Raw genomic sequence first — 13,201 nt, forward strand, 5'->3', positions numbered from 1 at the left:
TTATGGGCAAAGTCTCTTTCTTTTTTACACTTCCATCTCCAGCATCTTATAGAGTGGCAATTGTCAATTCGTCAGTTGAATCAGGCCCACTCTCTCTTAGGTGGATAGGAGATTGTTTAGAGCTGGTGACAACAGAGGCAAGATATACATCAGAGGTTAATGTCAACAGAAATGATGAGAAGGAACAGAGGGGCTTATGTGACCTGAAAAAAAAAAAATTACATCCCAGACAGATAGATCTCCATGCCTCTCAACAGACTTAGTGACCCAAGAGGCATCTGAGTCTACCTATCCATATCCCAGTTTTAAATCAGCATTTTACAATTCCGGTTGTAACTTAGACACATAGCTGCAACAAAATCATAGTTACAATACCAGTAGGCATATACCCACTGAGAGAGGCCGGGCCCAAATGATGAGATGTTCCTATAAATACACAACACCATTTGCATTTAAAAATTTGGCACTTTGGGTGCAGTATTTGGTGGCAGCCAAAACTGCCTTCAGAGAGCAAATGGAGATGGAAGAAGAAAGAAGGTGAACGTGGAGGAGTGTGAATTCATATGCATCATCTCCCTGGCTCAGCAGAGCAAAGCAGTGAAATAATACATATGCCATGATGATTAATGCACTGAGAGTCGATGACATCATGCTTTGGAGATCTAACACCCTGCTTCTCACATCCTGGGCTGATGAAGAACCCCATGTGATCTTAGTGAGTAGGAAAATAATAGTTTAACGGTGAGTCAGTGAAGACTTTAATCTTAAATATACTTTGTTTCTGAACAAATTTATTAGGCAGAAATAATTATGTTCATGTTTTAACCATGTATATATATATATATATATATATTGGTATTAACATGTATATATATTAATGTGTTGTATATATATATACTGGTATAAAGAATATAGATATTCTTTCTACCAGGCCTATATAAGTGGTCACTCACCATTGGAATATGGTACTAGGTGGTTGTACTCAAACTAGTAGTGAAAGGGAGGGTAGGACTGAGATCCCTAAATAATTTAAAGACAAGTAGGAACAAAAAGTACGAGTTTGAATATGGGGACCAAGGAGGGATCCATTATTCTGAGAACAAAGCTGAGAGGGCTTGTGTAGAACCAAGAAGTACGAGCAATAATATGAAACAAGGAACGTAAATTCATAACCATGGAGCAGAGTCTCCAAGCAAGAAAGAGGTAAACATACCCATCCTGGGGGAAAAAGGTGTTTAAGGAAAATAACTAGAGTTTCGAACTCCTCTAATTCATCAAGGGCAAGGAAAGTTGGAAACTTCCAAATATTTAGACTATAGAAAATTCAAGTAACATTGACTTAACCAATCACATCTACTTCTGCAGTTCTCCCTCCCTCCCCAATTTATAATGTAGCATGAATTGGAGAGTGCACAGACTAAAAAGAAAGAAAATGTTAGAGACTGAATTCCAAGTCTCTGTCCTTTGAAAACATCTTAACCTGAACATTTTAGAGAATAATTTGAAAAGCTATGTGACATGTATAAATAATGTAAATTCGGGCAGAGAATTGTTTTGTTTTAGAAAAACACTGGCTTTTATCAACATACTCAAAAAGAGAAGCACAGGTCTTTCCTTACAAGTGTCCTCTGTGCTCCAGTGCTCTGAAAGAGCAAACCAACAACATTAATCATTCTAATATTTTTGTTTTTCCTAAGTAAGCGCCATTCCTACTTTGCCATCAACATTTCAGATTTGAAATCACATCCATCACTACTTCCAATGATCTGCCCTCTTTTCTTCATCTCTTTCTTTCCCACTGTTTCTCTTTTCCCTACTCTCAGTAGTTTTCCCGTTATTATTTCTGTGTTTGTTGTAGACAACTTTAAAATAGAGAGGATCCTGTCACCACCATGTATAACTTGCCAGCTTCATTTTTGTCTTTTTTCAGGTTAACACAACCTAGCTTGCAAACTAACTGAAGTTGTGAACACAGAAAAGAGTGTTCTAAGAAAACAGAATCTCAATTTCCAGGGACTGCCGTTTTTCCAGGTAATAAAGAGTCACTGTACAGTTGCATCATTCAGAAAAATAACTGTGATGTGTGTTCCCTGTAGCATCAGAAGTACAGTAGACTCACTGTCCAGCAGTTTCCAGGAAGAGGCGGTGCTCTCTAGTCATCTCGGGATCTGTTTCTACGAACATAAAATACAGAGAGAAGGTAGAAGACATGAACTGTGCCTATGAATAGCTAGGCATTCTCTGTTCAAGGGATGGAATCATATAACAAAACATGGCTCCAGATCATATAAAAGTGACAAAATCTATAAACAATTTAGAAAGCAGATCTCCCTGCATGGTTATCTAATACTCTTTATGTCAACATGGTTAATATCAGACAGTTTTCATTCTTTTGCATATGGATTTCCAATTCTCCCAGCACCATTTGTTGAAGAGGCTATCTTTTCTCCATTGCATATTTTTGGCACCTTTGTCTAGTATTAGAAAGTTGTATTTATTTGGGTTTGTGTCCGTGTCCTCTATTCTGTACCATTGATCTACCTGTCTATTTTGGTACCAATACCATGCCTTCTTTGTTACTATTGCTTTGTAATAAAGTTGAAGTTCGGGTATTGTGATACCCCCTCTTCATTTTTCCTGCGAAGGATTGCTTTAGCTATTCTGGGTTTCTTATTCTTCCAGATGAATTTCATAATTGCTTGCTCTATTTCTGTAAGGTACATCATTGGGATTTTAATTGGAATGGCATTGAATCTGTATAGCACTTTTGGTAGTATGGCCATTTTGACAATATTAATTCGGACTATCCAAGAACATGGGAGATCTTTCCATCTTCTAAGGTTTTCTTTAATTTCTTTCTTTAGTGTTCTGTAGTTCTCATTGTAGAGGTCTTTCACCTCTTTTGTAAGATTGATTCCCAAGTATTTTATATTTTTCGATGCAATCATGAATGGGGTAGTTTTCATAATTTCTCTTTCTGAGGATTCATCACTTATGTATAAAAATGCATTGGATTTATGAGCATTGATCTTGTAACCTGCTACTTTACTGAATTCACTTATGAGTTCTAAAAGTTTTCTGGTGGAATTTCCTGGTTCCTCTAAGTATATAATCATATCATCCACAAATAGGGATAGTTTGAGTTCTTCTTTTCCTATTCGTATTCCTTTAATTTCCTTGGTCTGTCTAATTGCTCTGGCTAGAGTCTCAAGAACGATATTGAATAGGAGTGGTGAAAGAGGGCATCCCTGTCTTGTTCAGTTTTTAGGGGGAATGCTTTCAGTTTTTCACCATTTAGAATGATATTAGCCATGGGCTTAGCATAGATGGCCTTTATAATGTTAAGGAATGTTCCCACTATCCCTATTTTTCTAGTGTTTTGAGCATGAAGGGGTGCTGTATTTTATCAAATGCTTTTTCTGCATCTATTGAAATAATCATGTGATTCTTGACTTTAAGTCTATTGATATGGTGAATTACATTTATTGATTTCCGGATGTTGAACCAACCTTGCATCCCTGGGATAAAACCCACTTGATCGTGGTGCACTATCTTTTTAATATATTTTTGTATGCGATTTGCTAAAATTTTATTGAGAATTTTTGTGTCAATGTTCATTGAATTTATTTTAATTTTTAAAGCAAAAATTTAAAAATAATAGATTCACAGCAAAATTGAGTAGAAAGTGCAGAGATGTCTCATATGCCCTCTAACACAATTTGAATCTTGCACCATAGTGGAAATACGATAAAATTGTGAACCTACACTGACACGTCATAATCACTCAAAAGCCATAGCTTACATTAGCATTCACTCTTAGTGTTTAATAATCTATGGATTTTGACAAATGCATAATTATATATAGTCAATATTATGGCATCATACAAACAGCTTCATTGCCCTATGAATCCTTTGTACTCCATCCATCTGTCCTCCCCACATCCCCCCTTACTTTTTATTGTCTCCTCTTGCCTCTAATACGATGTTATATAGCTGGAATCATATAGTACATGGCCTTTTCAAGTTGGCTTCTTCTACTTAGTAATATGCATATAATGTTCCTCCAAGTCTTGATATTGCTTGATAATCCCTTTCTCTTTAGTTCTTAATATTTCATTGCATGGAAGTACCATAGTTTGTTTATCCTTTCACCTGAAGGACATCTTGGCCAATTCCACATTTTAGCAATTGTGAATAAAGCAGGCATACACACATGCGTGTAGAGTTTTGTGTGGACATAAGTTTTGAACTCATTTGGGAAAATACCAAGCAATGTAACTGCCAGATTCTATAGCAAGAGAGTCTAGCATCTATAAAAACTGCCTGTCTTCCAAAGTGACTGTGCCATTTTGTTTTTTCACCAACAATTAATGACAGTCTCTGTTGTTCCACATCTTTGCCAACATTTGAGTACATTTTGGATCAGTGGTTTGGATTTTTATCATTCTGATAAGTGTGTAGTGGTATCTCCCTATTTTAACTTGCAATTCCTAATGACGTGAGGTTGAGATTTTCTCATGTGCTTATTTGCCACCTTTTAATCTTTAGTGAGATGTCTATTCAGATCTATTGCACATTAATGAAGTTGTTTGTGTTCTTATCATTAAGATTTATGAGTTCTTTGTATATTTTGGATAACAGTGCTTTATCAGATATACTTGTAAAGATTTTCACCTAGTCCCTTGGCTGTCTCTTGCAAATAAGAAATTTTCAATTTTTATGAATTGATTTTTGCTCACCAAAATCCACAAATATAACAGGCTATTGAGTGTATGTTTCCCTGTTACCACAGATATGGCAATAGGGCCCCAATATCAGGAGAAAGAAACAAGAAAAATGATAACTGGGCCAGTCATCTTCTTCAAGTCTTAGTGGGTAAATAACACTTGTTGCTCTCAACTGTCACGCCATCACTAAATAAGTCTCTATGGAAGCTCAAGAGGGAAAGGCATAGGGGAAATCATCAGAGTGTGAGGCAAGTTTTGTAGAAAAGTGAAGGGAGTGATACTGAAATTTTCCCAACCTTTCCACCATGGCCAAGTACAAGGGCAGTCAAGAAAAAAGTTCTTAAAGCCTGGAGGGTTGCCTGTAGGAAGGAAGAACGAACATTTTATTTCTAACTTTGACATGTGCACCGACAGTGTCCTTGTCATTCCACCCCCTGAACTAATTTGAACTGAAGGACAAGGAGACTTAGAGGGCCCAGTCTTAGGGCAACCCACGTGCATGTGTACTTAGGCAAGTGAACTTGGGAGAAGTAGCTAGGTTTATGTTATCATGACATATTCCATTCACAAGGGTTGGCCACTGAACTAGTGGACCCCACAGCAGGATGCTGGGTGGGTATTCACGAGATCTAACTGAAGCTGGATCTGCCATCTGTGCAGTTGCCAGGCCTCCAGAGACCTGAGAACTCCCACCCAGACACTTGCCATGCGGAGGGCCTCAGCCTGTCAGGCCACATTAACCAGAGACACAGTAAAAACTTTCACAGAGGACAGCCTACACTCTAATATGTAACAGACAAGTCCTTTTTCTCTCCTTCTTCCCTGGAGTTTCAGTTTGGATCATCCCAATCAAAGAAACCTAGAAAAGGGACAGGGAGAGAGAGAGAGTATCCCAGAGGCAGACCTATCTTCCATCTGGAAACTTTGTACCTATCTGATGATACTGGAAGATATAGTTTTGAATTGGACTGAATTGGACTGAAATAGGAACTTTCAAAAGACTGAATTGTTAGGGTTTTGTTTTTAACTGAAAAAAATGACCAAAATATCATATTTGCCCAGCAAAAAGAGAAATTTGACAAAGCTTAAGTAATTTCAGAAAAAAATTGCTAGTTTCATATATGTGCTCCAGGCATGTTTACATTAATGAAAGTAAACAAAATAATACAATTATGCTATTAGGAAGAAAAGTGTCTATTAAAATAGTCACAAGTAAAAAATGAAGACATGGACATTAAAAATAAACTCCAGGCTTAAAGAATAATTATTAGGAGAATATGAATCAAAGAGCAAACTGTACAGGATTAATAATTATATTACAGAGAATAGTAGATTTTCAGTATATCATAGGAGTGGAAACACAGTTATAGAACAGATTCAAACCCTCATACTGTATATTGGTGAAATATTTTGCTGATTCATCAAAATGTAGTTTTATCTAAAATTTTGTCATAATTAAATTTATACATAAATTATTGGGAAGACCAGCACAGAGATATAATTTATTATAATTGATAGAATTATGTTCCAAAAATTTTGAATTTTTATTTTCTCAAGATGTTATGTCAAATATATTCTACTGTCATGTATAACAAAAAGGAAAAAATAAAAAAATTTAAAATATTATGTCATACATTCCTCCCCATATCAATAACACTTTTCATAGTTATTGTTTTCTCATCTGAGATAATTAGGAGATAATATTATATGTCACATGCACACATGCACACACATACAAACACACACACACACACTCATAACAAACTAATACAATATGATGGTACAGTTTAGATAATACGAAAAGGCTATCACAAATCATAATGATGTCTATTATCATCAAGAAAGATTAATTTGGTAGGCAATATTTGACATAGGCCTTGCAAGGTAGAGGAAATATTGCTAACCAGGGGTGTCAAAACTTCATCCATGAAGCAAAGGGGCTGCAGCAGAAACACTGGGCATAAGCACACATAGGATGGCTTAAAGATGCTGCAGAGACATCACCCAGCAGATTTTTAAGTCCTTTTGCAAACATCCATATTCTAAAAACATAATTATGAAGTAGTTATTGTAATCTTGTTTTCAGTAGGACAACTGAGGTACTAAAGAAATCAAATGGTTTTTACTAGACTACTCATTGTAAGCAGTACATGAAGAATCAATTCCAGATTATTTGGATTTCTAATTGTATTGTCTTTCCATTTTATTTTTAGGATTCTTTAGCAATAACTTGGAACAAATTGATGATACAATAAAAATACTATTCCATCTAAAAAAAATTCTGACAGCTGCTACATCCATGATATATCGTGATTCACATGGAAAATGTTCACAATAATGCCTTGTAACATGGTTACCATAAAGATTAATGATGAAATGTGACAGGTCTTAAAAAAATGTGGCTATTATTGTCAGCACTTTTTTTCTTCATCATTTCATTCATCATTACTGTCTGTTATTGTGGTTATGTACTGAGATAATACCAGTAACATCCAGAGATGAAACAGTGCTGGTAAAAATATATTTAATTTGAAATTTTAGCTGATTTTTTTAATACTAAAAAATATACAGTTCAGGGTAAACAAAATTTCTCAGAATAGCTAGATTTGGTAATAATTTAGGTGTGCCAGTTTATGAACTACTCTGCAAGTGAAAAAAATATAAAGTAACATGTCAGACTTTGCCCCACTGTGTATATGCCTTATTATCACCTAAAAGGGAACTTAGGAGATTAAGGCCCAAAAAGGCAAAATGACTAGAGGCTGAATGCTCACACATGACCCCATTCTTCCTTCATTCCCATCTCTTGAGTTGTTGGCTGTTACTATCATAACATACATTTACATGCTCCCCAAATTCACCTTCAAGTTTAAAGAAAAGCTAGGGTACCAGTAGTTTCCTCTACTCTTGGTTCTTCATTTTAGGGAAAGCTCTTGACATCAGCCACACGTGCTCCAGCCAGCTGTTCAGTACAACCTAACATTGCATTGAATTACCAGACAAGCATTTGACTTCACTACAGTCTATTTGATTTGTGATCGCTGTTCCTGTTCTCTCTTGGATCATTTTTCTCTTCATTCATTACTCCCTCTATGCAGGGTGGGTGGTGGGTACGAACAAATCCAATAATTGATGCATTTTACTTTGTTCTCTTTTAGCAGTCTCATAATGGTTTTACTGAGGAAAATCAATTAAACTATTGACTTAAATACTATTGTGGGATCAATTATAATTCCAATTAACTGGGCCATCTGGGTTGCTCATCACTAGTCTTGGAAAAATCTCATGATGGTGAGAAAAAAAGTCTCCTATTCTTTTTATTCATCGCTCACCCTAGGATTTTCCTGTAGACATTGGTGCTGGACTCTTGAGATCCCAGAACTGTTCTCCAGGTTGGCAACATCTTACCTCTGTCTATGACCACAAAGGGCATCAATACCATCCCCCTCTCTCCCTACCACAAGAGCTAACATGAACTAATTGCTTTACTATGTACCAGTATCTCTGCTAATGCACATTGTATATCTTATTTATTCACTTCCCTTAAGGTATAAAATACTGTTCTCTTCCTTTAAAAAGGAGGAACTTGAATTTTAGGGAAAGCACTGTGCCCACAGACACAGGGGGTTCAAACTCAGGTGCATTAACACAGGTGCTCCTTCATCTAGGCTGCCCTGCATCTCCTTCAGAGCCAGGCTCCTGATGCATCCCACACTGATGAGCCTCTAATGAGATAACAAGCCAGAGAAAACCCATAATTTTTTTCTTAAAATCCAGGTCCTCTAACCTTCATCCTTTACAAAATAAATATTCCCAGAGACACACATCCCCCTACCTCCAATTTGCTGAATCAGAATCACCAAATGTGAGACCCAGGACCAGTATTTCAACATTCTCCAGAAGGGATACATACTTCAAAGTCTGAAATCCACTGGGTTGTCTTTCTTCTCAGACACCAAAGTGTATTTAACAAAGGCTTCCTGGAGACAGTGCCCTGACCCCTAGTGGTCTAGCCCCAAACTGTAACTCGGACATGATGCAATACTTTTGATTCCATCCAAATCTCATCTTTTAACTGGCAACTTGTTTAAGTTTCGGTTGCCTCTGACTAAACTCTGATCACTTTATTTAGGTCTATCTTGCAGAAAGCATTCAAAAGCAACTAGTTTTGCTAACCTTTTTTGTAGCAACCACAAAAAGAGACACCCCATTCAATCAGTTTATTGATTGTCTATTCTTTGCAGATAATGCAGAACTGAAAGTGTATAGGCAGTAGGGGTGGTTGTTATGGATCATCCCCCATGGAGGACAAGTGGCCACCTGAACCTTTGATGTCAGAGTCCCCTGTAAGTGGCAGGCTCTACCCCAAACATCCCCACCCGTGTGGGCCTTCACGTGTCATACAACAGAAGTCTTTGACAGGTTGTATTTTGTTTTCTGAGAGCTTCAATCTGGCAAATACTCTGTGTAATAAGCATCTGTAACTCTTGTCCCCTACCTGTGAGGTTCTAATGCCTGGTAGATAAGATATAAAATCTTTGCTTTCTGTCCATTTTCATTTGTTTGTGTACATGTGTATCATGTTGTGTCCACATGGTAGTGAATTGGCCTATATGTAACTGAGAGTTTTTGAAAAGTCAAATACCTTTTGACTCACCCGAATTAAATAAATATGTGACAAAGAAGTTAACTGAAATTTTTTGGTAAGATAACAACAAGATCGCCTGTCCTTAGAAAAGCTAGAGAAGATATAGCTAAGAAAATAATGAATTCTCTCTCACATTCTCTCTCTCTCTCTCTCTCTCTCTCTCTCTCTTGATCACACACACACACACACACACACACACACACACACACGGTAAATTCCCATGAACAACCTTACCCTGTCTTCATCACTAAACTATTGTTTGAGTTCTTAGTGCTTAGTAAGTTTAAACTTGGTTTTTCACCAGCTCCTTTCTTTCTTTTTAATAAGAACTTTTAACTTTCTAGATGAGTTTCTTTTCTTTGCTATTCTCCCTGCAATGATGCCATGTTCCCATATTTATTAAATCTTTCTATTTTCTGCACGTCACGAACTCAGCAACCATCTTGGCAGAAGACATCCCCCCAGCAAGTCCCCTGACCATATGCTATCAGAAAAAACAGAAGCAACCTAGTGTCAATAAGTACAAGTCAAAAATATTTAATAAAGAAAATCCCTAAGTGTCAGTCACCTTATTCATTAAACACTGAATAAAGATCCTCTCCAAAAAGAATTAGCAGAAATAATTTACTTTATCTTGATACTGATACTTCATTAGTATTTGTTCACTTTCTTCCCTACTCCAGATCAAAGAAAATAAAGTATAATTCAGAATCAACCCATACATTTCAAACTCAAACTTACCATAGAACTGTAACTGGAAAACCTCCGAGAGTGATTCCTCCTGGTCTCCAAGCCAGGCTTTGTCTCCTCTGCTCTACAAGAATTCACAACTCCCTGCAACACAACCGGACAATCACATACTGAGACAGAAACAGTCTTGCCCTGGCATCTTTCCTAAAGTAAGTGCCCATCTAGATATTTCAGGACATGGACAGTCACAAATAGAAAAAGAAAAAAAATATACAACAGCAAAACTTGAATGATGTTCCCATGATTCTGAGCCCTATACAGATGGAAAATTCATTCTATAATGAATCAAGTGAAGAAAGAAACCGTTTCTTATCTGGAGTCACTCCTAAATAAGTAAGTGTTTTACATGGAACTTCCATGTGGATTATAAGATTTCAGAGTTTCAAATGCTGGTTACTGTAATCTAACTACAAATTTTACTCTGTTTGCCTATGCTTTCAGGTAACTAATGAGTGCATCTCAGTAAGAGGGAAATTTCCTTCTATAGTGTCTGTGTTTAAACAAAACCTAACGCTCTACTTTTGGTTAATTCCATGCTGTTCAATTAAAACCAAACTTACCTGAACTTTTTTTTAAATTTTTCTTTTTTAGAGCATAGCAGACATCATTTGTGATCTATCTTTTTAACAGAATACCATGTTTTTTTTTTCTTTGTTCACACGACATTCATTTCCAGCCCCTAGAAACAATTTATAGAGAGAGCAAATGTGCCACATGGACAGCAACTATAATATAAATATGTATTGTGGAAAATTTTCCACCCACATGGAAAACCTCATCGTCTGGTTTGGAAAACAAGCACTTCAAAGTTGTGGAAAATAGGAGCTGCCCCTGCCTTTAAGGCAGATCTGGCACTGAGAGTCATTCTATTTATTTTGAGCTTGAAACTGGCTCTCCCTGAATTTGAGATATTTACTGTGCATGATCAGCTGAAAGTTAATATGTTGTTACCTAAAAAAAAAAGAAAGAAAAAAAAAAAAAAAAAACTCTTGCTTGCATTTAGGAATAAAGGAAATCCATTCTCCATTGAAAACACAGCTTTTGTTCTCCAAATCAAACCTGAACTGCTTAATTCTAGAGTTTCTAAACTAAAGGCAATTTTTAAAATAATAACAAATACATTGGAAACCATTGCAGCCTTGGTCAACCATATGTGAAATAGTGCCCCTCCCTTTATTTGTCTTCATAAAATATAGAGAAATTTTGGAGAAAGAAACCAAAATAGTTGGCTTTTTATGGGTTCCTTTTAATGAGTTATAATATTTTGCTGCCAGCTAATATTCGAGGTTTAGAATTATTTGTATCATGTACATAAAATTGAGAAACCAGCAGCTCTGGTACATGCTTCTGATGGCCTATCTGATACCCTTCAGGATCTAGCTGGACGTTTCTTCAAACAGGAATCTGTTCAGTGGCTTCTTCTGGGACTGAGCAAGCAGCTGCATCTGTCTATACACTAATCCATCCCTCTAAGAGTCATTAGTAGAAACCCCAGTTTCATTTCCCCAGAGTCTCATTAGAAGGTTCAAAAACTGTTTGAGGTTTGCTGCGTCCCTACCTGGGCTGTAGTGCTGGAGCTGGCTGGAGGATGGCAGGAAAGGCTGCCCTGTGGAAGATCCCAGCCCTGCCTGAAGTCGGGGGAGGGCATAGTGTGGGCAGCTGGAGGAAGAGAAGCCGGAGGAATTCGTGTGCCACTGCAAACATGATACAGTGCCAACAAAAACACTATTCTTTTTCCAAGAAGTTCAAGGCACTTTGTAAACATTAACTCATGAGGCCAAATAGTCGTGGAGCAAATATTACTTTAATACACCCTTAAGATAACTATTGCAGGCAAAGTCATTAGAAAAGGGACTCTTCATTATTTCATTATTTCTCAAATATTTATCGAGCACCTACTGTGTGCAGAGCACTGGCACCCGAGGGCTCCTATGCGGCTCTCATATTACTCTTCACTCTTGCCTGCCCAGTCAGGGCACTCAGCACGGAGCTACACTCCTTATTACACCTATTTACATTTTAGTTTTGCCAAATTGTTTAATGGAATATGCTCCATTCTCCAGAATGCCCATAATGTGCTAAGTGCTGAGTAAACACACCAAAGAAAAAAATTTAAACTACCTGTAAATCTCATTATAATTATAGGAATTGAGGAATGTAGACTCAAAGTGCTTTCTTTTAAGATGCCATAAGCAAAGCTTTAGTGTAAGCAATCCTTGTCTCTTTTAATATCTGTGGAATTGCTACATGAGACAAGAGTTAAGATCAGTAATATCATGCCAAGTGGTTTATATAAATAATATATATTTATGATTAATCAAGTGATCAAACATGTTTGGTGAAGCAGACAGAACTTATCCATGGGACTTTTTTCTGACCTTTTATTTTATGTGACAGAATGGCAAGTCAGATATTTAAAAAATGATGGTTGCCATTTCTAAATCCTTATCCTTAGGCAATGAACTCCAAAAGTCTAGAGTATATGGTTAGTTAATACTAACTGGACAAAAGAGGCTGGTGGTGGCTTTTTGAAAATGCATGCCATTCTGATGACTCAAAAGGGATTCACTCTGTTGTCTTTTAAAGAAACAGGATAAAGATTCTAGTCTGTTCAGGGAGTCACTAACCCAACCCAGTTTGGACCAAACCTAGGGACTGCTACAGGTCTCACACAGAAACTCACACATACTTTAAAAGTTATTGGGAATTATACTACTTACAACCCAACTTCCCTCCCTAAGAAACATTTCCTTGACTAAATAAAGTACAACAGATGTATAAAATTGATCTGCCTCTCAAAACACACATACCCAATGAAATACAAGTGCCACATTTCAGCAGTAAAATAGCATCTTCATTTGGCCCCAAATTACCTTTCCAGCCTTAACATCATCTTCATTATTACTCTAGGCACAGCATAGATTTCCCTGATACCATATCTTGCTTTTCTGGGGCCCTCTGCCTTGAAGTCTGTCCTTGCCCAGTCTAGACACACACACTCACACACACACACACACACACACACACTCTAATACCTTGTCTGCATAGAAAATTTCTTTCTTCAAGATCAGATGAT

General features: G+C 36.9%; 1 long non-coding RNA gene across 1 annotated transcript; it reads right to left on the reverse strand.

Moving 5' to 3' along the window:
• Positions 1–978: 978 nt before the first annotated feature.
• On the reverse strand, positions 979–11,726 carry LOC306656542. Its single transcript, XR_013762560.1, has 3 exons — positions 11,684–11,726; positions 10,117–10,209; positions 979–2,174 (listed from the first exon to the last, which is right to left on the reverse strand). It is a non-coding gene; the product is annotated as an uncharacterized lncRNA (long non-coding RNA).
• Between the last annotated feature and the right edge of the window lie 1,475 nt (positions 11,727–13,201).

Source organism: Sciurus vulgaris, assembly GCF_902686455.1.
Source record: "Sciurus vulgaris genome assembly, chromosome: 3".
Lineage (NCBI taxonomy): Eukaryota > Metazoa > Chordata > Mammalia > Rodentia > Sciuridae > Sciurus > Sciurus vulgaris.